At 39.6% G+C, this 27,332-nt stretch overlaps 1 long non-coding RNA gene across 1 annotated transcript in view; it reads right to left on the bottom strand.

The window, feature by feature from the left end:
* Positions 1-1,439: 1,439 nt before the first annotated feature.
* Positions 1,440-27,332, bottom strand: part of LOC139176837 (uncharacterized) — a 67,086-nt gene continuing 41,193 nt past the window's right edge. Inside the window, exon 4 of the long non-coding RNA XR_011561313.1 lies at positions 1,440-2,154. This is a non-coding gene — a long non-coding RNA (uncharacterized lncRNA). The remainder of the gene's footprint in view (positions 2,155-27,332) is intronic.

Here is a 27,332-nt window from a genome sequence, read left to right as displayed (position 1 = left end):
GTGTCTTCAAGGGCTGCAACGGATTCAGAGTTCAGTATCTCAGAAAGGAATAAATACAGAACCGGAAGACCTTGTCTGGAACTAAGACCTTCTTTAGGGATAATGAAAATCACCTATTGTATGTTATTAGCATTTGGGTTTCAAAGCAGAATGCTTTTTAAGCGCTTGCTTTCAAGTTTTCTCCCTCCTCGTAGCTGTAGCACTTTGTTAGGGCTTGGCTTCTTCCCTAAATAGAAATTATTTGTATGCCCAGAAATACACCGTGGAATCTCATGAATGCAGAGAGATATTTTCAGATCACTCAGTTAACCGATGCATCCTTTCTTACCACCCTTCACACCCTTGGAACTTTAGAAGCAGGCTCATTAGTGCCTAAAAACTAACAAACCTATCAGAGCTTCCTCTCTCTTCTTAAAGAACTAAAGAGGGTTTTAAAAAGATCATCATTTTTGTTATTTCTCACTTCCAGGGGTTTGAAATTGCAGCTGTCTGCTCCACACCCTTCTTATAAATTCTGTGTTCTAACACAGAAGGACTCTTGCCCTTGCCATGACTTTTGTCCTTGATCCCCACTTTTTTTCCTTGGCATGACTTAAGTTTCTTTCAAGAGTCATTCATTGTATTTCTGACTGGATTTCCTTGGTTGTTGGGCTCATTAAGTCCTGGCCTGAATTGGCTTTTCCCAGCCACCGCTTCCCCTCAGCCCTTATTCACGGCTCATCCGCCTGAGCCCCAGGCAACAACCAGGGGGCGGTGGCGGGGGGGGGGGGGGGGGGGGGGGGGCTCTTTCTCCATTTCAGGCTGCCCCCCACCCCATTCTTCCTTCCCACGACTCCACCCTCAAGTTCAAGGCCAGCCTGAAACTTGTTGAGCAACTTTAAAAAGCTCCTGGGCCTCCTCTCTCTGTCTCCTCCATTAGGGGCGGCCAGAACGGAGCCAGTTCACATCTTTTGGAGTTGAGATGGGCAGCAAGAGCCTTGGGTTCTGACTGCTGGAAGATTCCTACTTCCTTGTGGTGGAGGTCCTGTGCTCTTCCGAGAATCTCTAGTGGGGCTGTCACTCTCCGCCAGGTTCAGAGGGTTTTGTTTTTTTTTTTATTGTCTCTGTCAGTTAGCAGCCCAAGGTTACCGCCAGCTCTCTGTCAGGGCTTTGATTTTTGTCAGCTATGGCCAGGTCCTTTTAGTTATCTGCTATCTTTTCAGCTTTGTTCAGCCTGAGCTCTACTTGTCTACTAATTAGCTCTTTGGAGATTTCCCTTTAAAAACCCACTATCACAGAGGACAGGAACTGTTCAAAAGTTTTGTGCTTCATAGAAATTCCATATTCATCCATATCGCATACAGCCATATTTTTAAAATTAAAACTGGCAGGTCAGGCCAATTTAAGGTATAGAAGTAACCTCGTCTCTAAAGAGAGACCTTTGGGTTCTTGATCAGGTATGGAGATGAGGGACAGGGAAAGGAAAGGGGTTTACATCAAAAAAACACTGAGGGGCACAAATTAAAAAGGAACGATCACTCTGGATAACATATTCACATTTTCTTTATCTTCTGGTGTGCAAATATTGTGCTAGCTGAATATAAAAGTAGCACAACTTTAGGTTACAAAAAAAAAAAGAAAAACCACACTGTAATAACATCAAGAGTGGTCTTACATCAAGGAGGACCCTGAGGATGTCTTTGTTGTCAACTTCAGAAGAAAAGAGAGGAACAGAAGAGGAAACTGGCAGAAGGAATAGATGCCAAAGAGAACTCAAAGGATTAGGTCCGGGTGAGGTGATCGGTATTCGAAAACAGTCTGCCTTCTGGCTCTGATCTAAGGAAATAGGCTGGCAGCCAAGCCAGAGGGCATAGCCGCACAAACACACCTTCAGCACACTGCTTGAGGGTTGCCTGAGTGCCTTAGAAATTGTGCTGGCAATTAGAAGGCTCTGCGAGAGCAATAGGCAAAATACTTGATTTCTTGATAAAACTCTGCTTTTTACATCATCCCTAACCTGGTTGTCCCCTCCACACAAACATACCTTTTATTTTTCCCTTGTTTGTTTTTTTTTGTAGGCTCCCTTCTTTTGCTAGGCTCCTGAGTCCATTTTCCTTCTGCTAACTTCGTGCTGTTGTAGGTTGCGCTTACATTGCATTTACACACTGTTAATGCCTGCAAGATGAAAGTAAAAACCTTTGAATATATTAATGCTATAACACAGATGTCTTACTTTTTACTCTCTCTCTTTTTTTTTTTTTAGCAAGTTGATGTGGCTAATAATGATGCAGATTGTGCTGGATGGATGTGCAGATGAAACAGGGGAATACAGATTAAATAAAAATTTCTTCAAAGCTTACGTTTGCTTCATAATTTAACTTCTGGGCTTGTCTCAGTGGTAGTAGGTGTGGACCAGGCATCACAACATTGTTCTAAAACATCTTGGCATCACAGAACCACAAGCAGCCAAACAGCACGGCTGCGCTTCTGCGAAGCCAGAGGAAAATAATAATAAAGAAAATAGAGACTGTCAGCGGCTCCGTACACAGGGATCTGACCCAGATGCTAATAATGCGGGAGCTGAGAGAATCAGGGACAGAAGTTCTGGGCTCAAGAAGTAATCTGCTCATATTCTGAACTTGACTTTTTGTAGCTATATTCAATGCTTCTGTAGCCTGATGTTGAATGAGGTGTGTGCCAGAGGTGGTCACACACTCACTCTGGAAACATCCATGGAATGACTCAATGCAAAATTGAGCTCTCTTAAACAATGAATAAAAGGAGGGCATTGATGACATAAGGCCTTGGAGAAGGTACAGTCAATTTCTCTTTCATGTATCTGTCCATTTAAGGAGGATTGGTCAGGATGCCACTCTGGGCTGGGGATCTTGCTAGGTCCCCAGGATATAAGGTCGGGTGAGACACAACCCCTTCCCTCAAGGAACTCATGGTCCAGTAGAAGCAGAAAAGCTGCACCATCATCTTTTGAAGGAATGAAGAAATGCCGTGGGTTCTCCCGGGAAGGAAGAGCAGTCTGCCAGGCCAAATGGGGCAGGATTGCATCTGAGTTCTGCATCTTTCATGTGTGAAGAGAAATGTACCAGCTGGACAGACGAGAAGGAGAAGCAGGGGTTGAGACCTGGAGTCACGGATGAGCAGGACGGCAGCATGGCTGGAGCTTAGGCTGTATTTGGGGGAGGCTGAGCGAGGGGAACAGCATGATGGGCCCTAAGGTTAGTCATTGAATCAGGCTCTACCAGGCCTCCTACACTGAGCTAAGGTTTTTAGAATTTACACCGCAGGCAACAGAAAGGCAACAGAAAGCTTTGCCAAAGGAAAAGAGTGACACAATCTGATGTCTTTTTTGTGATAATTAACGGCTGAAAGGAAGGACATGGCCCCTCTAGAAGAGACTGTCAGGGACATGTGTGATTCTCCAGACTGTGATGACCACAGTCAGCTGAAGAAAAGAGGCTGGATTCAAAATACACTATGGAGAAACTTGGAAGAGCAGAGCTGAGCACCAGCTGAAAATGTCTATCCGTGACCACCTTGTCCCCTGTCCCTCCTGGATGATCTCACAGCTATCTTGCAGTTCCAAGGGAACTTGCTGGGAGTTCCAAGCTCCTTTCCAGGTAAATGGCACTCAGTGCATACAAATCTAATAAGATACATGGAGGAAGCTCATTCGTCTTCCCTCTTCCACTGTGAGCTCTGTGAACACAGATGGCAGTTATGTTTTCCCTCCTCCGTTGCCTCAGACAGCATCCAAATACAGCACTGAAGAGAACACAATCTTCGTGTTGTTTTCCTGAATGAATGACTCAAAATGAGTGACAAAACTGAATGCAACACCTCCCTGCCCCAGGCTGTAAAAAAAAAAAAAAAAAAGAAAAAGAAAAGAAAGAAAGCACTGTTTGCTTAAAGTAGGTGCTGGATTGCAAAATGTATTTACTTTTTTAATTTTGAGAGAAGGGAAGTAGTAGTTAATTTATTGTAAACAGATAAAAAATGCTACCCTCCGGTGCTTTTTGGAAATGAGCCTCCATCTCTTTGCAGAAATAAAACTAAGTGTATGTTATTTAGGTGGTCACCTGGAATGTTGATTTCTTGGCTTCTCATGTGACACACACAGAGCAGGAATATGTGGTTACATGGAAGATGCGCTTCAAGAAATGACTATCCAGGCCTGGGCTTTTTGGACGAGTGATGATATGAGAAGAGATCCGTTGCCTTCTGCCGATGTTACTAAAGAAACACTAGGTGGGTGTGGCTGACAGGGACTGTTGGGTAGGTCGGGCACCGCACCAGGACACTTTGCCAAGGGGCAAGTGAAATCGAGAAGTTGTGTCTGTCTTGAGGGGGACTTTTTCTTTATCATACCTAAGAGCTGGATGGGAGAATGGGATCCTGGACTCGAGTTAAGATGACTAGAATGAATGGAAAAGGGTATTGCTGGGACCAGTTTCACAGACAAACACCCAATCATATCTATGCCCTCCTCCCCAGTCTCTATCCTGTCCTTTCAAAGTATCTTTCCCCCTATTTTTTTTCCCTCAGTGGTTTCTGAGCTTCATTTCAGCCCTGATGTTTGGACTGTCTCTCTCTCACACTCAACTTGGCTGGTACAGCTTTAAAGGGACCTAAAAGGAAACCGAAGCACACAAGGTCTTTAAACACGATTGACACTGCCATCTGTCAGGCGCCAAGGGCATCTGGGAGAGATGTGCTCTATGCTCATCTGGCCAACTGGTCGACTGTGGGACCCTAATAATTACATTATTGAAGCCAGAGCACCAGCCACGGTATGAAACTTCAGACATTACTTATGGATGAAATGAGGTCAGAAGAGGTCAGAAAAAGACAAGAGATGAGCTGGCCATGACAGCTGTCCAAGCTGCCCTTGAGATGCAGCTCACAACACTGGAGTCAGAACTGCATTTTTTCTTGGAGAGGAGGTTCTGCCCACCAGAATCACTGCTGCTATGGTGTTTCAACCCTACAGCAAGTCTCCCAGGCAAAGCAACTCTCCTGGAGGAGGATGCAGGAAAAGCCAGCAAACACTGCTTCTGAAATGTGGAAAGCATTAACCTCATGTTTCTGCTTGTCTAGTGAGCTTTACTGCCAGGCTGGGGGCTCCATGAGAGGAGCTATTAGCATTGTGGTAAATCCTTAAGCAACTCTCCAAATGAAAAAATGTACACAGGCATGAACACAGGCATGAATGAACAGAGAACTTGATGGCTGCAAAACGCATATGCCTTGGTGCAGAGTTGAGGAGTGAGCTCTTTCAAAACAAATCTCAGAGAAGAAAAAACATTTTAAGTCTGTTTCTTTGGTTGTACAGTCAAATTAAAGGTCGGCCCTGTGAGTGATACTTTACTGTTGTTTACCTAATTTTCTAGAGGAGAAATATAGTTAGATGTTGACTTGGAGTATTGTAACAGGATTTACTCTATCTTAAACATGAAGCCACAAACAAACCCTTAAAACAAAATCATTCTGGCCTTTTATGAATGGCCCCTTATCTAGGGCCAGAAATTTAAAAAGGGAATAGATCTAGATACTTATATTTATCCTTCATAAAATTTCTAGTTTCTTGCACAAGAAAGTAACATATTGATTTGAGAATTGGTGACTTCATTAAGTTTCACAAAGTACCTTTTTCATTTCATCTGAATGCTGTCCCAATGATACCCACTACTTAGAAAGAAATACAAATATAATACACACATTCTTTGTGAAAAATACTAAGTAATAGTAACCTCAAGGAGCCAAAGAATAAAAACAACAGAGTTCCCATTTCCAAGTATACTAGATCAGTCCAATTTTGAGTTAACGCTGTAAAAACATATTTAGAGCGTTACACTTGTAAACATAATGAGATGAAGAATTTTTCTTTCTGAAGAAGCAAAAACTGCATTTCTAAACTGCAAGCCTTTCCAGCACATTGCTCTATGCCAAATGCAGCTTCCTTCTGTTGCACTTTATGTTAATGCTATTCTTTCCACAGATGAAAGTTTCATTTTAAAGAAAAGAAAAGGTACAGGAATATGGAGATAGTATGGTAGTGACGGCAGGGAGGAATAGCAATAGTTTGTGTGGTTTGGGAATTCTCTTCTATGTCACCATCCCTCCCCATCCTGTGAGTGTAGCAAAATAATTGGCCAACATAATTAAATATGAATCCACATAACTTTAGACTCTGAACGCAGGATCAGTCCTTTGATAGGTTAAAAGAGTGCTTCATCCAGCCCCGCATTCCGAAAGCAAAGTGGGAAACCTATACTGCCTTTGATTCGTGAAAAGATGCATCTGCTGTAAATAAGAAGCACCTACTTGACATTTCCTTAGAAAGACTTCTGAAACCTTAGAATTTATCACGAATGCAGTGGGGGCATTATAGTACATTACAGTCCTTCAGTCCCAGTTTTCCCACCAGCATTCACATGTTCTTTTTTTTTTTTTTAATATGTATAACTGTAAGTTTATTAGCACTAAAATTTTTAAAAAATATTATCTCTTATAAACATATTTTTAGAGAGTGAAATATATATGACATTTTTCATTTTAACTTTTTAAACTTTTTATTTTAAATTAGAGTACAGCCAATTAACAATGTGATAGTTTCAGGTGTATAGCAAAGGGATTCAGCCTTAAATATATGGGTAACCATTTCCCCCCAAACTTCCCTTCCATCCAGGCTGCCACATAGCATTGAGCAGAATTCCCTGTGCTATACAGTTTGGGATCGACATGTATCCACTGCTATATTTAAAATGCAGATGTTCTGAAAAGGAAAGTTTTCAGCTGATTTGGGAGACAGCAGTACCATTAGAACTAAAGTAAAAGAAACAAACAAAAACCCATCATGTAACAGTGATCAGCAGTTAGAAAATGATTCAATAATGTTTACTAAAGATTTGTGATGGGCAGAGCTCATTACCAGGCACCATGGAAAAGTATAAATCAAATAGCAAATATAGTTCCTTTTCCTCAAAAGGCCTAAAGTCAAATGGAAGAATCATATATAAACAAATGCGTGTGAACCTTAAAAAAAAATCAGAGCATGCAAAACCAAATTACAAGTGAATGCACACAAATTTGTGCAAAGGCACCTCACTGGCAGGCTGAATTCATAAGAGACAGCCTCAAAACTTAGGCTGTCAGGCACAGACACACAGCTGGATGACAATGCTGCCCACAACAGAAACTTTGTCATTTTCTGTCAAAGCATTTATTTATTATGAGATAAGGGAGTAGCTCCATGGTTTGATAATATGATAAAAATTTAATAAAATGAATCCAATAATTGATTTACACACTCTTCTGTTGATTGTTCTCAACGGACTATGGTTTAGCTATTTTAATATTATATTTATTTTAGTATATATTTATTGCTTTAGCTAAAAAGGAGGTAGACATTTAACTTGTCATATTTAAATAATGTGCCAGAAATATGATATTTTTTAGGTTATTTGGAGGGAAATGTGACATATCTCTATGCTAATGTTGAGATTTTTAAATTTATGAGGCAAGGAATAAGAAAGTATTTAAACAGATTTTCCCCATTATATTAAGACTGTTACATAGAGACTGTCATCTTAATTCTTTTATAATCTGAACATTTAGAATTTGGTTAGGATGGAGAAAGAAGAAGGCATCTGGTTCTAAGAAATAATTTCTCATAGAAAATTCTAATATTTAGAACCAAATTTCATAAACATTCAAAAGGAATAATCAGATGGTCTATCTGAGTACAGAAAGACTGGCTGCTACTTGTGATAAAGATTTAATCTGTCAGACAATGATGACAGAACGGTATACACGTCAGGATTACAGGCAGGACTGTGAGTATCCTGAGAAGTTATTGATCACTACATCTGAGTTAAGAAATTAGGGAGACAAGTTAATTCCTAACAGGATTCTCTATGTCTGACTAACTGTACTTATAGCTGTATAAGTGACTGGTCAAACGAGTTACTCACAGTTGTGAGATCTGTGAGTTACCATGTAAGAAGGGATGTGCTTAGGTTTATAATAAAGGCATTATTTCAAATTCATCTCTGCCATAAATGACCAGTTTATTTGTAGTCTTCTTTAACATTTTGATATGTGGTCTATGGGAATTTTATACAAAGTAATATGCACCCAGAAGAATCAAAAACACAGAATGAAGTGATCAATAAAGCCCAGGTAAAACCGTCATGTATAATTTGTCTATTTATTTAAATCCTGTTCATCAGCAAGTCCAATTAATTGTGATATTTCTGTTAATAGTTTAACAATAATAATAAAAATTGGTATTCAGAATTATAAATCTGGCATCCTTGAAATATCTTCTGAATCATTAGTTTGAGAGATAGCATACATGTCTTTTCTTAGTTTATACATATTAATTGATACCAAATTGTTATCTTAAAAAAAAGGGTGAGAAGTTTGCAATGGTATACCATAAACACACATATACACACACAAGATCTCTAAAATAAAAATATATTAGGACTCCCCTGGTGGTTCAGCGTTTAAGATGCCTCATTTCCAATGCAGGAGATGCAGGTTCCAACCCTGGCTGGGGAACTAAAGATCCTACATGCCTTGTGGTGCAGCAACAAACAAACACTCAAAAACTGTTATTTAGTGCAGAAGAAATAACAAATTGATTTTTAAAAAATCTATGAAACTGTGAGAACTGTAGAGAAATGTGACAAGTGCTGCTGGAATGTGGTGGAACAGAGAGGTCCCTGGACATGGAGACAGGAAAGCCAGTTCTAGGAGCAGGAACAGCAATTTGTATACTTCAGTTTCCCTGTCTGTGCAAAGTGGACGCCCTTGACCACTCAGTGCTGACCTTCCTATGTTCCAGTCACGAGGGACAGAGATAAATCTTTCTCTGGCACATCCCACACATTCTGCATATAGAGAAGAGGCTAAACATCTTAAACCCAAGCTGAACATAAATGATAAATTCATGGCGGCATTGCTTAGTGAGTGGCCTTTAAGTAAGCCAAAAAGCTGAAATTCTGAGGCTGCAGTACTAAGAGTCAGTTCCTCAGATCATGCTATCTTCATCATTTCATCTGCACCAAAAGCAACATTTGCTGTAAACTCATGTATAAAAGATGCATTTTGTGTTAACTAACTTGGGACATGTTAATATGCTACTTTTACAAGTCAAAATTTATTTGCTCTCACATTTATAAATCCTGACTCATGACACATTTTTCACACTCAGCTAGAGATGATCTGTTCTAAAAATATGTAACTTTTTAATTTTTTTAGAAGCTACGTTAATTATCTTCCAAAAATATTGCAAGGTGATGGGGGCAAGGGAAGAAGGGAACCTTTTTCATCTTCATAAAACTGGTGAAACAGAACAGTTTGTAGCTTGCCTCCTGCTTGACAGGTGTTTGCATTGGGCAGAGTAAGAATTCCACACAGCTCAGTAAACACCAGGGAGCCGTGATGCAGAGTTTGAAATATTGGGGAAAGTTGGGTTCCAGCTGGGAATGTTGCACCTTTAATTTCTCATGGTTGAATACGAACAGGGTAAAAAACCATAATTAGAAATTATATGGGATACAAGAGAAGCAACTTCTGTGTCATAAAAGCAACGTGGGTTCTACCTGGTCCCTTTTGGGCTAAGTAAGCTGTTTGATCAGCTTCTCTCAGTCTCTGTGGATGTCCTTATATGAGTCTAATTGAAGGACTCCTGTTCTCTTTTTATTTTCGCTCTATGAAAAATGTATCGGAGATGTCTTATAATGAACTTTGATATGGTGAAATGATAATAATGTCCTAATTATATATAAAAATGTAATTACACTTGCTTCTATTATAGAAAAACTCCCTTTATAATGAAGTGTTATGTTGGAAAAAGATTTTCATTATATAGGCGGACTCCTTTACTTGTTAATTTGAGCTCTGATTCATCACTTTAATATTAAAAAAGTTCTTTGTAAGTTACTTTTGATGTGTCTCATTTATGGTTCATTTCACTTCCTGGGCACCACCAGGAGCCCACATCCAAACTTCTTTGAAAGACACTTAAAAATACATCTTTCAAAAGAAATTCTTTTTTCTAGATGGTGGAACAGCGGTAATCAAGAAAAACATTACTGACCTTCTCATTTACCTGAGCTCTGAAAACTTTTATTTTGAAATTTGAGAACAAAAAGATATGTGGCTTTTCAGATGTTTAAAAACCTGTGCATGCCTGAGATTGTAACAGGTAGACTATCGAAAGATCGGTTTTAGCCAAAAAGCAGTTACACAGGTAAAGTCATAGCACTCACACAATACGGCTCCTTTCCTACTCTTTTTGGATTTGCTCAGAACATCATTCCACCAAATCAAGTACAAAACTGGGAAGGGCAATAAATCCTTTTTCTTCACTCTTTATAACAAACCAGCCAAAGTCTTGGTAGGAAAATAATTAGATGCTTAAAATTAGTTTTGAAATATTCAGTTATTCAACTGAAACTGTCCACCATCACAGGAGATAAATATTTCATCATTAGCATCAGAAAAAAAAAAGAGATTAAGCTATAAATTGTCAGAATAAACAAGAAAATGTAACTGGCTAAAGAAGACATTCAACACTGTGGCAAGAGAAACCAAAAATTAATACAACTACCACAAAGTACTATGCTTATTTTAGGACATTCACTTTTAGATTTTAGTGAAATTAATTCATTAAAAACAATTGTGGGTCCATTGAAGGGGGACTATGATTTAAGTAGGTCTGACTTTTATAACATCAGAGTCCCTATCTTTGTTTATTGTTCTATAATTTCTAAGTAGAATGGGAATCTTGAAAATACTAGGGAATTCTCAGCTTCTTTAAAAACCTCTTCCTGAATTTGATGACTTGAAGAATTTCATTATAACTTTAGTTCCAAGGCTTTAAGGGAGTCATACTTGATTCCTCTTGATTCTTCTCTTTCCACTGACCCAGCATTCAGTCTTTTTAATAAATCCTCTTGAATCTGCCTGCAATGCAGGAGACCTGGATTCAATTCCTGGGTCAGGAAGATCCCCTGGAGTAGGAAATGCATACTCACTCCAGTATTCTTGCCTGGGGAATTGCATAGACAGAGGAACCTGGTGTGCTACAGTCCACAGGGTTGCAAGGAATCAGACACAACTGAACGACTAACACCTGACTACCTCCCAAGCATCTCATATTCACAGCCATCCCTCAGTCTAAACCATGGTCATGGCTCACTCAGATTCCTGCAATGGCTTTCTGCTCCCTCTCCAATCTATTCTTCATTAATCAGTTAATGACCTTGTAAATCATAAACTAAACCCTTCCATCTCCAGGAATAAGTCCTTCCCATGGTTTCCCTGTGCACTCAGAGTGAATCCCAAGCTCCTTACATGGCTGTGATCTGATTCTTACACGTGCCTCCAACCTTACTGCCTGCCACTCCCCCATCAACTCTCAACAACTCTCAACACACTTTCAATCTCTTAAAAATACTGTGCTCTGCTCTCGCTGCCTAAACGATCCTTCCCAAACAATCTATGGCTTGTTCCTTTCATGCCAGTTTCACTGTTACTGGAAGTGCCTGTGCCTGCCTGCCTGAACAGGGCTGTTCTCTTGCCCAGCACCCTACTTCCCTTTTCATTCTTCCTGCTTTAATTGTCCCTCAGGTAGTTGAGTGAGGTTTTCCCATTTCTGTATCCTTCATACTGTGTGGTTCTCAAGAAGAAAAGTCACTGCTGCTGCTGCTGCTGCTAAGCCGCTTCAGTCGTGTCCAACTCTGTGTGACCCCATAGACGGCAGCCCACCAGGCTCCCCCGTCCCTGGGATTCTCCAGGCAAGAACACTGGAGTGGATTGCCATTTCCTCCTCCAATGCATGAAAGTGAAAAGTGAAAGTGAAGTCGCTCAGTCGTGTCCGACTCTTAGCGACCCCACTGTAGCCTACCAGGCTCCTCCGTCCATGGGATTTTCCGGGCAAGAGTACTGGAGTAGGGTGCCACACTAAGCCCCAAACCATGTCTACTCACCCATCTCCTGCCTCCAAGAATCGAACCTTTCCCCTTCTCCCAAATTTACCAAACACTTGCACCTCACCAGACTCCGAGGAGGCCTTACAAATAGCTGTGAAAAAAAGAGAAGAGAAAAGCAAAGGAGAAAAGGAAAGATATAAACATCTGAATGCAGAATTCCAAAGAATAGCAAGAAGAGATAAGAAAGCCTTCCTCAGAGATCAGTGCAAAGAAATAGAGGAAAACAACAGAATGGGAAAGACTAGAGATCTCTTCAAGAACATCAGAGATACCAAGGGAACATTCATGCAAAGATGGGCACAATAAAGGACAGAAATGGTATGGACCTAACAGAAGCAGAAGATATTAAGAAGAAGTGGCAAGAATACACAGAAGAACTGTACAAAAAAGACCTTCATGACCCATCACTTACCTAGAGCCAAACATTCTGGAATGTGAAGTCAAGTAGGCCTTAGGAAGCATCACTATGAACAAAGCTAGTGGAGGTGATGGCATTCCAGTTGAACTATTTCAAATCCTGAAAAATGATGCTGTGAAAGTGCTGCACTCAATATGCCAGCAAATTTGGAAAACGCAGCAGTGGCCACAGGACTGGAAAAGGTCAGTTTTCATTCCAATCCCAAAGAAAGGCAATGCCAAAGAATGCTCAAACTACCGCACAATTGCACTCATCTCACACGCTAGTAAAGTAATGCTCAAAATTCTCCAAGCCAGGCTTCAGCAATATGTGAACTGTGAACTTCCAGATGTTCAAGCTGGATTTAGAAAAGGCAGAGGAACCTTTTAGAAAAGGAGAGTGAAAAACTGGCTTAAAGTTCAACATTCAGAAAACGAAGATCATGGCATCTGGTCCCATCACTTCATGGCAAATAGATGGGGAAACAGTGGAAACAGTGTCAGACTTTATATTTTGGGGCTCCAAAATCACTGCAGATGGTGACTGCAGCCATGAAATTAAAAGACGCTTACTCCTTGGAAGGAAAGTTATGACCAACCTAGATAGCATATTCAAAAGCAGAGACATTACTTTGCCAACAAAGGTCCATCTAGTCAAGGCTATGGTTTTCCTGTGGTCATGTATGGATGTGAGAGTTGGACTGTGAAGAAAGCTGAGCACCGAAGAATTGATGCTTTTGAACTGTGGTGTTGGAGAAGACTCTTGAGAGTCCCTTGGACTGCAAGGAGATCCAACCAGTCCATTCTGAAGGAGATCAGCCCTGGGATTTCTTTGGAAGGAATGATACGAAAGCTGAAACTCCAGTACTTTGGCCACCTCACGCGAAGAGTTGACTCATTGGAAAAGACTCTGATGCTGGGAGGGATTGGGGGCAGGAGGAGAAGGGGATGACAGAGGATGAGGTGGCTGGATGGCATCACTGACTCGGTGGACGTGAGTCTGAATGAACTCCGGGAGTTGGTGATGGACAGGGAGGCCTGGCGTGCTGTGATTCATGGGGTCGCAAAGAGTCGGACACAACTGAGCAACTGAACTGAGTTGAACTGAGACTGCGAATGTGCTGCTCTCTGCCTGGATGGTCCCTCACAGTCTGTGAACTAAAGACTTTCAAAATTGAATCTTTGTATCCTTTTGGGGGGCATATACCACGTGGCTTCTGAAATCTTAGCTCCCCAACCAGGGACTGAACTGGGCCTCTGGTAGGCAGTGAGAGTGCAGAGTCCTAACCACTGGAACACCAGGGAATTCCCTTTTTTGTCTTTCAAGACTCCAATCAAATGTCCTCTCATCTCAGAAGCCTTCTTTGATTCCCATATTCATAATTACTTTCTCCTTGAGTTTCAGCATCACTTTATTTATAGAATTAATCCCATCTTGGTTTGGGCTTCCCTGGTGGTTCAAATCATAAAGAATCTGCCTGCAATGCAGGAGACCCAGGTTTGATCCCTGGGTTGGGAAGATCCCCTGGAGAAGGAAATGGCCACCCACTCCAGTATTCTTGCCTTGAGAATCCTGTGGACAGAGGAGTCCACGGGGTTGCAAAGAGTCAAACTGAGCACACAGACAGACACATCTTTGAACCAAAGATAGTTATACACAGATTTGTCACCTTCATAACCACACCTCTGACAGTTTGGGGTATTTTTCTCAGTATGAGTTTTCTAAATTTTAAACAACATTGATTTTATGCTTCATCTCCTTTCAACAAATAAATTGTATAACTGAGTAGACAAAGGATGTTTCCACTTACTAAACAAAACTGGTAAAGTCAATGGTTTTCTCTATCAGAATTTTCATTCAAATGTCTCAAATCTTTGCTATTTGACACTTCACCATAAGCAGGTTAATTGTAAAGCAATTCAAATGTCATTTGACAAATAATGGCAACTTAAGGAGAACAATTATATTTCCACCTTTACATTTTTACTTTTCTCTGGGTAAAAATGGAGGACAAAAATTTGTCAATAGTCATTGCTACTGTGCATGATATTTCATAGGACTATAAACATGATGAGGTCTCACTTACAACATGGGTTCGTAAGTCCTAAGATGGTATATGGTGCTTAATAATATCAAAAGGAAGACATAGCCAAGAAAACCCATTAATTTTTAAAAACTATTTTATACAACTAATTCTGGGAATGATTTTGGTAAAAGGTAAATATGACTAGATGACCTATTTTCATTCCTGCACAAAAAATAGTTATAACAAGTAATAATACGTTAAACTCAAAAGATCAGGGATTTAGAATTGACAAAGTCCCTCCTGGCTCATTGAACATTTTGAGATTTTCATTTCTCTACTTGTAAGATCTTTCAAGTTGTCTCATTTTAAACAATAAAAGGATGAAATAATGTATATATGCATCATTTCTGAAAATACTTTTTCAAGAGTATTATTAGTACCGAGAAAATTCTTTTCAAAATACTTCTTTAAAAAAAAAATCTTACCAATGTCTTCTTTCCTAGTAAACATATTCATTCTTTCAATAACCAGTATTTGAATACAAAAGGTAAAGTCTAAGGCACCAGGTGTGGTGTTTCTGAAAGAATTATATTCTGTTGCATGTAACAATTCAGTATAAATTGAATTGGATGCAGTAAAATAGAGGTTCATTTTTCTCTTTCATGGGGCTAGGCACTCAGAGGCTAATATGGAGGTGCCCTAGTCAACATGAAATCTGCTTCTTCTAGTTTGTGCTCCACTATTGTTAATCACAGTTTTTATTCTCAAGATTGATACATGGCCCCACATGGCTGCTGGATCTCCGGCTTAATTCCTGAATTCCAGGCAAGAAAAGACACGAAGGGAAGGAAGGTCAAAAGGTCATGTTTTCTAGCTGAGTCAATTCCCTTAAAAAGATTGCCCAGAAATTCTACCCAACTTCTTAATATCTTCTGCTTATACCTCATTAACCATTCTTAGCAAAAGAGATCAGGAAATGTAATCTTTTATTTAGACATGCTGCTATTTTTAAAAATCAAGACTTTGTTCCTAAGGAATGAGAGAAGAATGAGCATTGGGAAAGTCACATCCTGTAATGATGTAATACATGTACTTGCGGATAAATATTTTCAACCTTATCCTGTTCACTCACTCTGCTCCCAACATGATGGCTTTCTGGTAGGACCTGTAGAATTCTTACAACTGCTTTCCTTCTCCATGGAGAGTCTGTCATCTGACTTCTTTCATGGCTGGTTCCTTCTCACGTGGGTAAAATGTCACCTCCTCTGTGATACTGTCCTCACAACTGTTGTCTGTAGGAATCTCCTTCCCTAATCCTGTTATGCCCTCCATGAAACTCTGCTACATCTTCCAAAGCACTTGACACCGTCAGTATTCCTGCCTTTATATATTTTTACTAGTTTATTATTTGTATATCCATAAAGAGAGTGTTCTCTGGGTTGGGACACTCCTGGAGAAGGACATGGCAATCCACTCCAGTATTCTTGCCTGGAGAATCCCAAAGGACAGAGGAGCCTGCGCTACAGTCCACGGGGTCACAAAGAGTCGGACATGACTGAGCGACAAAGCACAGCATGAAGAGAGTGTAAACCCCATAAGAGCAGAGGTTGGCTTTCATCACTGTTGTTTTCCCAGAACCCAGTTTCATGCCTCATGCATCCTGAGTGAGTGAAGTCGCTCAGTCATGTCTGACTCTCTGTGACCCCATGGACTGTAGCCTACCAGGCTCCTCCCTCCATGGGATTCTCCAGGCAAGAATACTGGAGTGGGTTGCCATTTCCTTCTCCATGCATTATAGTGTCCAATAAATCCTTGTTAAACAAAGGTGGGTGGGGGAAGAACTAAGAAACTGTTATTCAACAAATAAATGAAAACATCACCTTGCCAATATTTTTCTTTGGTGTGACCAGTTAAACCTCAAATTCTCTCTTACAGTTCTGATTTGTTTTGAGTCATGAGAATCAGGCTTCATATGTGACAACACAGGCAGTTCAGTTGGCTAGAATCATTCTGCTGAGCCCAAGAGTTTCTCTCCTTTGGCATGACGTGATAGGAAAGTTGGATTCATCTTCAAGATTGGCTATGAAAGTCTCCAAGTATGAGAAATGCCCCATGGAACACACAATCTTCTCCAAGTGATTCTCATAGGAACCTAATCAGACCACCCAGGTATCTTTGTTCCATTAATGGATCAGAGGGAAGTCCCATCCAAATTGGTTCAGATGGTAAAGAATCTGCCTGCAATGCAGGAGACCTGGGTTCAATCCCTGGGGCAGGAAGATCCCCCGGAGAAGGGAATAGCAACCCACTCCAGTATTCTTGCCTGGAGAATCCCATGGATAGAGGAGCCTGGTGGGCTACAGTCCATGGGGTTGCAAAGAGTTGGATGATTGAGCAACTAACACTTTAACACTTAAAATCCACCAGAAGCTTATGGAGAAAGTGATCCTCAAGCTTTCCCTTGACTTTGTATTTTACCTGGCATTCTTATGATGTCCATGGAAGTATGGAAGAAATATTCAATACAAACAATGAAAGAAAGGGAATATGAGAGGGTAAAAAGGAGGGAGAAGAAAAAAAAGAGAGAAAGAAAGAGAGAGAGAAAGTATGAAATCAGACCCTTTAGTTGCAGAGAACTTTCCATTATGGCAGTCTGAGTCCCAGTCTTTGGAGAATTGCTGGAAGACATTTTAGCATCTCATTCTTCAAGGAGCTCATTAGGGGAAAGAAAAGCCCATGATGAAGGGGCAGTGCCATGTTTGAAGAGCCAGGGGTTCCTGTTATCCTGAATTATTAAGTAGTCAATGTTCAGTGGACCACTGCTTGCCCGCCTGTCTTCAGCAGGTGGTGGCCCTCTGCCTTTCTCTGGAAAGCAGCTGCTTCCGCCCAGCCTCCCCAGAGCCTGCGACAGCCATTTGTTTCGATTTAAGACAGACACTGTCATTATTTTGTGCAGAACTTCACAGCAATGCTTCCTACTAAATGCTTGAACCATCTGAGTAGCACCAGGCAGACCGCTGGCTTTATTAATAATGCATCCACGCTTATCAATAGGTTTAGACAACTGGTATTTAGAAGCGTCTTCACAAGAAGCAGGGTGGATCTTTTTTCTCACACCAGTTAGCTTCATTCTGTCAGTTCCTTGATGTTGACATTACATCCAACTGTGTTCTGAAAGCCAGAGGTGTTAAAACTGTGTCTGGGCTGTTCTCTCTCGCTTTGGAGTGCTTCTTGATGAAGTTGAGACATGGTGATTGGCTTTCCCCTTTTTCTGCCCTTCCTTTCAACTGTATGCTAAAGGAAAAAATATTTCTGATCACTTCACTTTAAACCTTATTACAGGAAGGCTCCTCATACTCATTTTATTTGGGCTGGTTCTTGTTGACACTCTGTTCCAGTCTTGGTATATTTCAGTAGACTACAGTATCACTGATCTCTGTGAGGTGCATCCTGTCCATGGAAAGTTACACAATTATTTTTAATAGTCACAAAAGAAGCAATATACATTCTAAACCTTTGGATTTGAATACATTTCAAATGGCTACTGCAAAATTCAAAGTAGTGGTTTGTCCCTTGCCAGGAAGCAATGTTAAAATAATGAAAATACTCTGAGATCCCATAGGGCAGCCTGGATCTAACGCCTGATGATCTGAGGAGGAGCTGATGTAATGATACTAGGAATAAAGCGCACGCTAAATGTAATGTGCATGGTTGTGTATATATTAATATGTTGATGCGAATCTCTCAGTTCATCCCACCAGGTAGCAGGAAGCTGCTGTACAGCACAGGGAGCTTAGCTCGGTATAGCACAGGGAGCTTAGCTATAGCACTTAGGTCCCTGTGATGACCTAGACGGATGGGGTCGGGCAGGGTGGAAGGGAGGCTCACGAGGGAGGGGATATATGCATACACATGGCTGGTTCGTGTTTTTGCACAGCAGAAACTAATACAACATTGTAAAATAATTATTTTCCAATTAAAAAATGTAATATACTCTATTCATCCCAAAATCATCCCCACCCCTGATCTGTAGAAAGACTGTCTCCCATGAAACTGGTCCCTGGTGCCAAAAAGGTTGGGTACTGCTGCTTCAGAGCATCAGTGACAGAAAAAAAAAGCCAAGAAAATACAACCAAAACATTAGTTTTTAGTGCTAGAATATGGAATATACCAATGCAGCAATTTCTTTTCCAATAATGATTTTTCCAGATTTCCTTTGTAAGCTCACCTATCATTGCTGCTTACCAAAATGTATAGGCATTCTAGTGAAGTTGATAGGGCTGGTATCAGAGTCCTAATTTTAATGGAGAAATTATCCAGAAGGAAGCTTAAGGATTTTGCCTAGAACTGTATATACAGATCTTCCTCGATTTAAAATGGGGTCATATTCTGATAAGCCCATCATAAATTGAAAATATTGTAAGTTGAAAATGCATCGAATGTGCCTAATTTACTGAATATCATAGTATAGCCTCACCTATATTAAAGTCCTCAGAACACTACATTAGCCTACACTTGGGCAAGATCATTTAATGCAAGGCCTATTTTATAATAAAATGTTGTACATTTCATGTAATCTATTGAATATTGTATTGAAAGTGAAAAACAGAATGGTTGTCAGTGAATCAGCTGTTTACCGTTGTGATCAGACCATCAGTTCTGTTTAATTCAGTTGCTCAGTCGTGTCCAACTCCTTGCGACCCCATGGACTGCAGCATACCAGGCTTCCCTGTCCATCACCAACTCCCGGAGTTTACTCAAACTCATGTCCATTGAGTCCGTGATACCATCCAGCCATCTCATCCTCTGTTGTCCCCTTCTCCTCCCACCTAAAATCTTTCTCAGCATCAGGGTCTTTTCAAATGAGTCAGTTCTTCACATCAGGTGGCCAAAGTACTGGAGTTTCAGCTTCAACATCAGTCCTTCCAGTGAATATTCAGGACTAATCTCCTTTAGGATGGACTGGTTGGATCTCCTTGCAGGATTCTCAAGAGTCTTCTCCAACACCACAGTTCAAAAGCATCAATTCTTCGGCGTTCAGCTTTCTTTATAGTCCAACTCTCACATCCATACATGACTACTGGGAAAACATAACTTTGACTAGATGGACCTTTGTTGGCAAAGTAATGTCTCTGCTTTTGAATATGCTGTCTAAGTTTGTCATAACTTTCCTTCCAAGGAGCAAATTGATCACAATTTTAATTTCATGGCTGCAGTCACCATCTGCAGTGATTTTGGAACACAAAAAATAAAGTCTGTCACTGTTTCCATTGTTTCCCCATCTATTTGCCATGAAGTGATGGTACCAGATGCCATGATCTTCGTTTTCTGAATGTTGAGCTTTAAGCCAACTTTTTCACCCTCTTCTTTCACTTTCATCAAGAGGCTTTTGAGTTCCTCTTCACTTTCTGCCATAAGGGTGGTGTTATCTGCATATCTGAGGTTATTGATATTTCTCCTGGCAATCTTAATCCCAGCTTGGGCTTCATCCAGCCCAGCATTTCTCATGATGGTATGATGATCATACCATATCCTACCATATATCACTAGCCTAGGAAAAGATCAAAAGTCAGAATGTGAATACAGATTCTGCTAAGTACATATCTCGTTTGCACCATCATAAAGTCAAAAAATTGCAAGCTGAACCATCTAAGCTGGGGATCATCTGTATACATAAAATGACATGCATATACATACATATATATGCATTAGGTAATATGAATGTAGAATTCAAATTGCATGTATACCTATTCATTAAAAGTTCTTTGCTATGCTGTATTTTTCCTTGTAAGAAATGAAACAGGTTGTAGGCAGAATAACATGACCCTAAAATATCCATGTCCTATCCCAGAGCTGGTGAATGGAATGTGTTATGTTACAGGCAAGAGGGAATTAAGGTTGCAGATGGAACTAAAGTTGCTAATCAGCTGGAAATCATTCTGGATTATCCAGGTAGGCCAACACAATCACAGTGATTCATGAAAGGGGGATAGAGAGGCAGAAGAATCAGAACCATAGGGACAGTGTTAGGAGAAAGACTCAGCCAGTCCTTTCTGGCTTTAACAATGGAGTGGGGCCACTAGCCAAGGAATGCAGGCAGCCTCTAGAAGATAGGAAAAGCAAGAAAACTGATTCTCCCCTAGAATTCTACTGATTTTCATTTTAGCCCCATGAGATCACTTCAGTTCTGGTCTTGAACTATAAGATGACACTATAAGATGATAAATTTGTGGAGGTTTTTAAAGCCACTAAATCTGTGGTAACTTGTTAAAGCAGTAACAGAAAACTAATATAATAACATTTATGTAATCTCTAGAAAAAAGCACAAAAATGATAAATATTGAAATAAACAAGCTTAAGGTAAACAATGTCAATCAAAATGACCAAGAAAATGCCCACTTTCCTACACTACTGGCAGTACAGCATTTCTTGAGGACAACTGAGCACTATTTTTAACTATTGAAAATAGTTTAAAAATTTACCATATTTCTCGATGAAGAAACTGTGATTATCAGTATTTTTTATAATGAAAAGGCTGCAATTTCATACATATATACAAGCATGTGCATTTTTTTGAAGTATGATTTGAAACAGTAAACAGGAAAAAAACCAAAATATGTAACAGTGTGGGGTTAATTAAAATAAATTATGGTATATGTGTATATTATTAGCCAATGAAAATAATACTCTAGGAGAATATCCAATAACATAGAATGATCTCATAATGTACTATAAAAAAAGTTTATTTCTTTTATGTAGAATATATACATTTATACAAATTTAAATGTATTTGTAAGACTAGAGTAAAAGAAAAATAATAACAGTGATCATTTCTGGGTATAATTACTTTTTTCTTTTTCAATATTTTCCCAAATGAAAATGCATCATTTCCATATTCAAAAAAAGCATACAACAAACTCTATTTTTAAAACTGCCTTAGAGAATTGCCTTTCCCTAGTTCAACATAGGGGAGCTTGAGACCACTTTCCTCCCTAGGCACATGTATCTTTCGCTCTAAAATAAATGACTGTTAAGTTATCTAAAGTAGTCAGAACTCTGAGCTGGAAGTATCATATGTGGAGAGAAGTAAATTGAGACAGGTAACATACCATCTACCACAAACAGTCTGAATTTAACCCAAAGTAGGAAAGATGCCTCAGGCTTGTTTGTTCATAAGACAAAGCAGGAGATTTGGAAGCCAATGAGCAGGTCGGAGAACAATTGCTCATTTGGCACTGGGTGGTGTTCTCTTCTCAGGTTTTGTGGAGTATCAGTGTGAACCAGACACAGAAGACTCATCAGATGGGGGAAAAGCTTTTCTGGCTTAATTGAATGCTTTCCCTTGCTTTAGAAATCTCCGATGCCTTTGTTAACTGATTTGTGATTTCCTAGCAGCCAATATATTTCTGGCTCACAGATGGGCAAGGGCATAAGGCTTTTTGTTTATTTTAAACCATCTAATACATTAAAATCCTATGTTTTGGCAGGGTTTTTAAATTTTCAAAAGTTTGATTGATCCATAGCAAAATATTTTAATATTTAGAATTTAAAATTCTAAAGGCATTGAAACAAATTTACATCTTATTGTAAATTTCAGGATTTCAATGTCGTCATAATGGAATTCTAGTAAGCTAGGTTCACTTCTAACAGTTTCAAAGTTTTAAAAAGAGAGAAATTTTTTATAATACCTTACTGCTTTTTCCAAAGGGGGACAGAACTCAAGAATGTATCACAATTTAACAATCGACATTTTAATTCTGTCTATATGGTTTTTCATAAATTAGCATAATTTATTCTCCCAATTTTACCTCCTTTTTCCTGACAGGAATTTAAGTTCTCCTCCAATAGAAGAATCTGGAATACATGGTCTCTGTCACTTGCATAAATATACATTATATAAAAAGTATACATTATATAAAATGACACAAGAGGTTTGTTCCCTGTTTGTTTGGGAAATTCCTTGAGTGAGGAAGTTAGGTTTTAACTTAATCCAAGAGGATGGCAAGAGGAGGAGAGAGTAGTAAATCAACAAATAATCAGATTGCTCCACTCACACAATTAATGAGGATTGGAGATGGGAGTAAAATCGACGGAAAGGAGCACACAACAGAACCAAAACGATAGCAGCGTGTTAAGAAGCTGGATCTGACAAAGAAATGACTGGAGAAAGACTGACAGAGGTCAGGTGCTCAAAAGGACTGTTAGAAACAGAACTTCTTAATAACCAGCAGAAAAGCATTTGCCTACTTTACTATAAGCCATAGAAGCCCTCTCTGTGGCTCAAACTCATCAGTAAGTTGACATCAAGGCTGCTATTGACATTTGAGTCAGCGAATGAGTTGAGGTACTATTCACCATGGGATGGGATGGCAAAACTGGGACAGTTAGAGGACTCAGAACCTGGGGCCAGACAAGACCTGGGTAATCTCAGCCTTTCTCACCTACCCCAAACCTGTCCCATGAGGACCATCAGAGGTTCTCAGGGAGGCCAGGTCTTCCACTGCAGGTGAGATGGAGGTGTGAGCCAATTTTTCTGGAATCACAAAAGCCTGGATAACCTGTGCTAATCTCTAGCTTGTATATGGTTTAATGGGATCACAGAGTTCTCGGATAATTTCTGCAAATCTTATGTAGATTTGGATATTTTTATCAAGATTTTTATTAAGTGTCTAGTGTATGCCTAAAATATCAGTCATTTATTTACTGGGAACTTGCAATCTCATGCCAGGCGATAAAGCATGCATACATAAACGTTATAAGCAAACCAGAACTCATCATGTGTATGTCTATACATACAATGGAACTTTTAAACTAATATAATGAAGTCAAAAATTGTGTTGTGTAAAGAAAACAGGAGAAGTTGTAGAGAAGTTGACAGTAAAAACTATAGTAAACTCCTTCCTATTGCCACAGATGATTATCTGTCATTAGACTATGGTAAAAAGCCTTCCGGCTCCTTGTGTTAAGTGCTCTTATCACTAAAATTCATTGTTTAGCTTCAGTTCAGTTCAGTCGCTCAGTCGTGTCCAACTCTTTGCGACCCCATGAATCGCAGCAAGCCAGGCCTCCCTGTCCATCACCAACTCCCAGAGTTCACTCAGACTCATGTCCATCGAGTCGGTGATGCCATCCAGCCATCTCATCCTCTGTCATCCCCTTCTCCTCCTGCCCCGTATCCCTCCCAGAATCAGAGTCTTTTCCAATGAGTCAACTCTTCGCATGAGGTGGCCAAAGGACTGGAGTTTCAGCTTTCGTATCATTCCTTCCAAAGAAATCCCAGGGCTGATCTCCTTCAGAATGGACTGGTTGGATCTCCTTGCTGTCCAAGGGACTCTCAAGAGTCTTCTGCAACACCACAGTTCAAAAGCATCAATTCTTCGGCGCTCAGCCTTCTTCACAGTCCAACTCTCACATCCATACATGACCACAGGAAAAACCATAGCCTTGACTAGATGGACCTTTGTTGGCAAAGTAATGTCTCTGCTTTTGAATATGCCATCTAGGTTGGTCATAACTTTCATTTTCAAAGTTTTAAGTGGGGTGTGTTAAGTGTTAGTGAAAGTTAGTGCCTACATGGAATTCTAGCTACAAGGGAATCTGTAATTGATTGATATGTTATTGCTAGGTCAGTAAATAGAGTTTATTTTAGGTATCCATTATTATTTCTAGGTATCCACCCTCTGTAATACAGAAAGGCATGAACTGGGACAGAGAAGATTGATCCAATCTACAATATCACGTCGAGTAGGCATACTGAGAACAAAACTCACGTCTTGTTCAGCTTTGTTTCCCATTTGCCCGCAGGCAGTGCTCAAGGACTATGTACAGAATGAATGAGTATATGAGTGAATGTATTTACAAGTGTGGTATGCAAAATAGGGGCAAACGAGAGTTAAGCAAAGGGACCCAGAGTTAGTAAAACCTCAGTGTTTCATTTTAAGGGTTTTATTTAAATCACCAAACTACCAATCTTTGGCTCAGTCAGTAAAGAATCTGCCTGCAATGTGGGAGACACAAGAGATGCACGTTTGATCCTTGGATTGGCAAGGTCCCCTGGAGGAGGAAATGGCAACCCACTCCAGTATTCTTGCCTAGAAATCCCATGGATGGAGGAGCCTGGTGGACTACAGTCCACAGGGTCGTAAAGAGATGGACATGACTGAGTGACTGAGCACACACACACACGCCAACCTTTAAAATAAACTCTATTTACTGAAAACTGTAAGAAGTAAGTGGCAGAGAAAGAGGATCCTCATCACCAACTGTCTACTTTTTCTTTCACCACTGATGAAAACTTGCTTGGATGTTCTTAATGCAAGGAAAACAGCAAATTGTTATTTTGAACAAATTGTTCTTTCTACCTCCAAAAAAAAAAAGATGTATTTTTAAGAAAGTTTACAGACCAAAGAATTAAACTTTAAACAACTGATTATATTAATTTATGTAATAAATTTATAAATTATAAATCAGTGATTTATAAATCACTGAAATTACTTGTTTCGTTTATTCAAAATCTGTCTGAAAGAACCATTATCAAGGGCCTATTTAATTTCATTTATAAGTTATTAACAGATTTTGATAACATTCTTAAAAGGTTACCTTCTAAGAAAAAATCCAAGAAAGTAAAAAAATGGTGTTTTGTATTAAAGATAATTTAGACATAAATTATTAACAATTAAAGGTGAGTTAAAAATCAATGATGTTAACAACATTTAGATAACTCACTTCACTGATAAACAGAAAGGCTATCATAGGCCAAAGGCAAATTACTTCATGTCATAGTCATAACGTTGGCCATTGAATATTGCCACCCCCAAGTTCACTACTATCAACAAGCTTTATCCCTTCTGCCTTCCCTAATGAGTTCATGGCTGCCTATCACTCTAACACCAGGATTGTTAAGAGATTCAAAAGCAGCTTCAAGGGTCACATCTAATGGAAATAAAGGTGGATAAAAAATCTCTCATTCTAGCAAATACAAATGAAATATTTCAAGAAACTGTAAAAATACATTTTTGCTTAGTGACATATTGCTTTGTTAGAGAAGAGAGAGGTAAGATGGTTGTTTTTTCAAGCTCCATGGTAATTCATTGCAGTAAAAAGGATTCTGGAAGAAAGGAAGCTAGCTTAATATCCACTTGCACAAACATTTACCTAAAGCCCCTAAAACTCTATATAATCTTCAGAGTTTTCCTTTTAATTTTCTCAAAACTCTATAAGCAGACTACCAGTAGAAACTGATATTCTGGGAAGCTATGAGATGCAGCTATGATTCTAAAGAAAATAGAAAACATTATACAACCTACTTCATCTGAGAAATCCTGTGGCATTTGAACTTAAGAAAAAACACCTATACAAAAGGACCAGTTTCCTCCTTACACACTTTAGGTTCGCATGCGGTCTGTGTTTTTGTTGTTACCTTGGTTTAATTTTGTAAAAAAGCTGGCATTTGGGATACAGTGGCACACACACACACATGCACACACGCACACACACATGCACTGTGAACATTTAAGATCGTTCTGCAATGTCCGTGTGGAGTTACGGAGTTCAACAGTGACCCTCTCCTGTTAACAGTTACAGGACCAGAGTCAGTAGGGTTAGTTGCTTCCTAATCACCTGATGTGTTTAAAAGAGCCAATGGGAGGCTGCCTTGTAGAGGCAGAGACAGAAGGCAGAAGATGGGGAATTCTAAGTTGGGAGTAGTAAAATGCAGGAATCCAGAGTTTACTGACTCTGTGCTCAGTCAAAGGAAAGATCCCGCCACCCACTACCTGCTCACTCCTCAATTAAATGCTTGCTCTTTGGCGGTGGAGAACTAGCTCTCCACTCCAGGTAATCTCCCCAAATTCACACTTTTCCTCTCCATGCCTTTTTTTCGGTGGTGCTGTGTACAGTGAAGAAAGAGAGAATCCAATAAGATAAAACTATTTTAATAATTTTTAAAGGAAGTTTAAATGATCCACACTCGATCGGGGTCGATGAAAACGGCTCTGGTGTCGAAGGGCAACAGGTTGCTAATAAATACAATAGTTAAGGAAAGAGCCATTTCTGTCCTGGAGAAACCATATTCTGGGGAAAATGCTACTACTGTAATTCATTTTTGAAAGCCATAGAGAGTTCCTGGATGAAGAATGTAGTTATTAAAGGCAAAAATACACAATATGTTGTAATGAAATGTTTGTGCTTCGCACTTCATTAAGTGTTTTGTGGGCCTCTAGGGAAATTCTCTCCTACACACACAGAAATATAGTTTATACATGGTGGGATCACTAGAGGGAGTGCAGACGGCCTGTGTTCAAAGGAAGAACTTCCTACAACTTCCACAGGTTCCATTTAAAACACAAAATGAGTCGTTGAAAAAAACGCGTAAGACTAAAAAAAGAACACACAAAATTATATGTGATTTTGGTTGCCTTTATATTAATCCAGCGGTATTTCTGTCTTACCGATGGGTTTGCTTGAAGTATAGGGTGATGGAGAAAACCAATGCTTCAAATTAGTAGGATTAACTGAAAAACATCTGATGACAAATTCTGCAGCCTAAGATATCCAATAACACATTTAGGGCTCTGAGAATTCAGATGGTTGGCAGTTTGGGGTCCTTGGCTGTGTTCACTTGGAGAATTTTGAAAGTGAAAATGTAAAATAGTGGTAAAATGGCAAAGAAATTCACAAAAAATAAAATTCTTGGGAGGTGGGAAAATCCACTCAGAGGAAATATACAAAATATGAGTAACTCAAGAAGGTCTCATGAGCAAAGCATCTTCAAACAAGAAAAGTAAATCATGTGAAGAAAAGCAAACTATGAAAGTTCTTGCCTGCATATACTTCTGCATGAGCTTCATCCTCCTAGCAATGCTTTTTAGGACAAATGTGTCAATGTGTTTGGCCTAAATGTACAAATTGC

Source organism: Bos indicus, chromosome 17 (genome assembly GCF_029378745.1).
Source record: "Bos indicus isolate NIAB-ARS_2022 breed Sahiwal x Tharparkar chromosome 17, NIAB-ARS_B.indTharparkar_mat_pri_1.0, whole genome shotgun sequence".
Lineage (NCBI taxonomy): Eukaryota > Metazoa > Chordata > Mammalia > Artiodactyla > Bovidae > Bos > Bos indicus.
The sequence above is the reverse complement of the archived record's forward strand: the minus strand, read 5'-3'. Positions and strand labels throughout refer to the sequence as shown.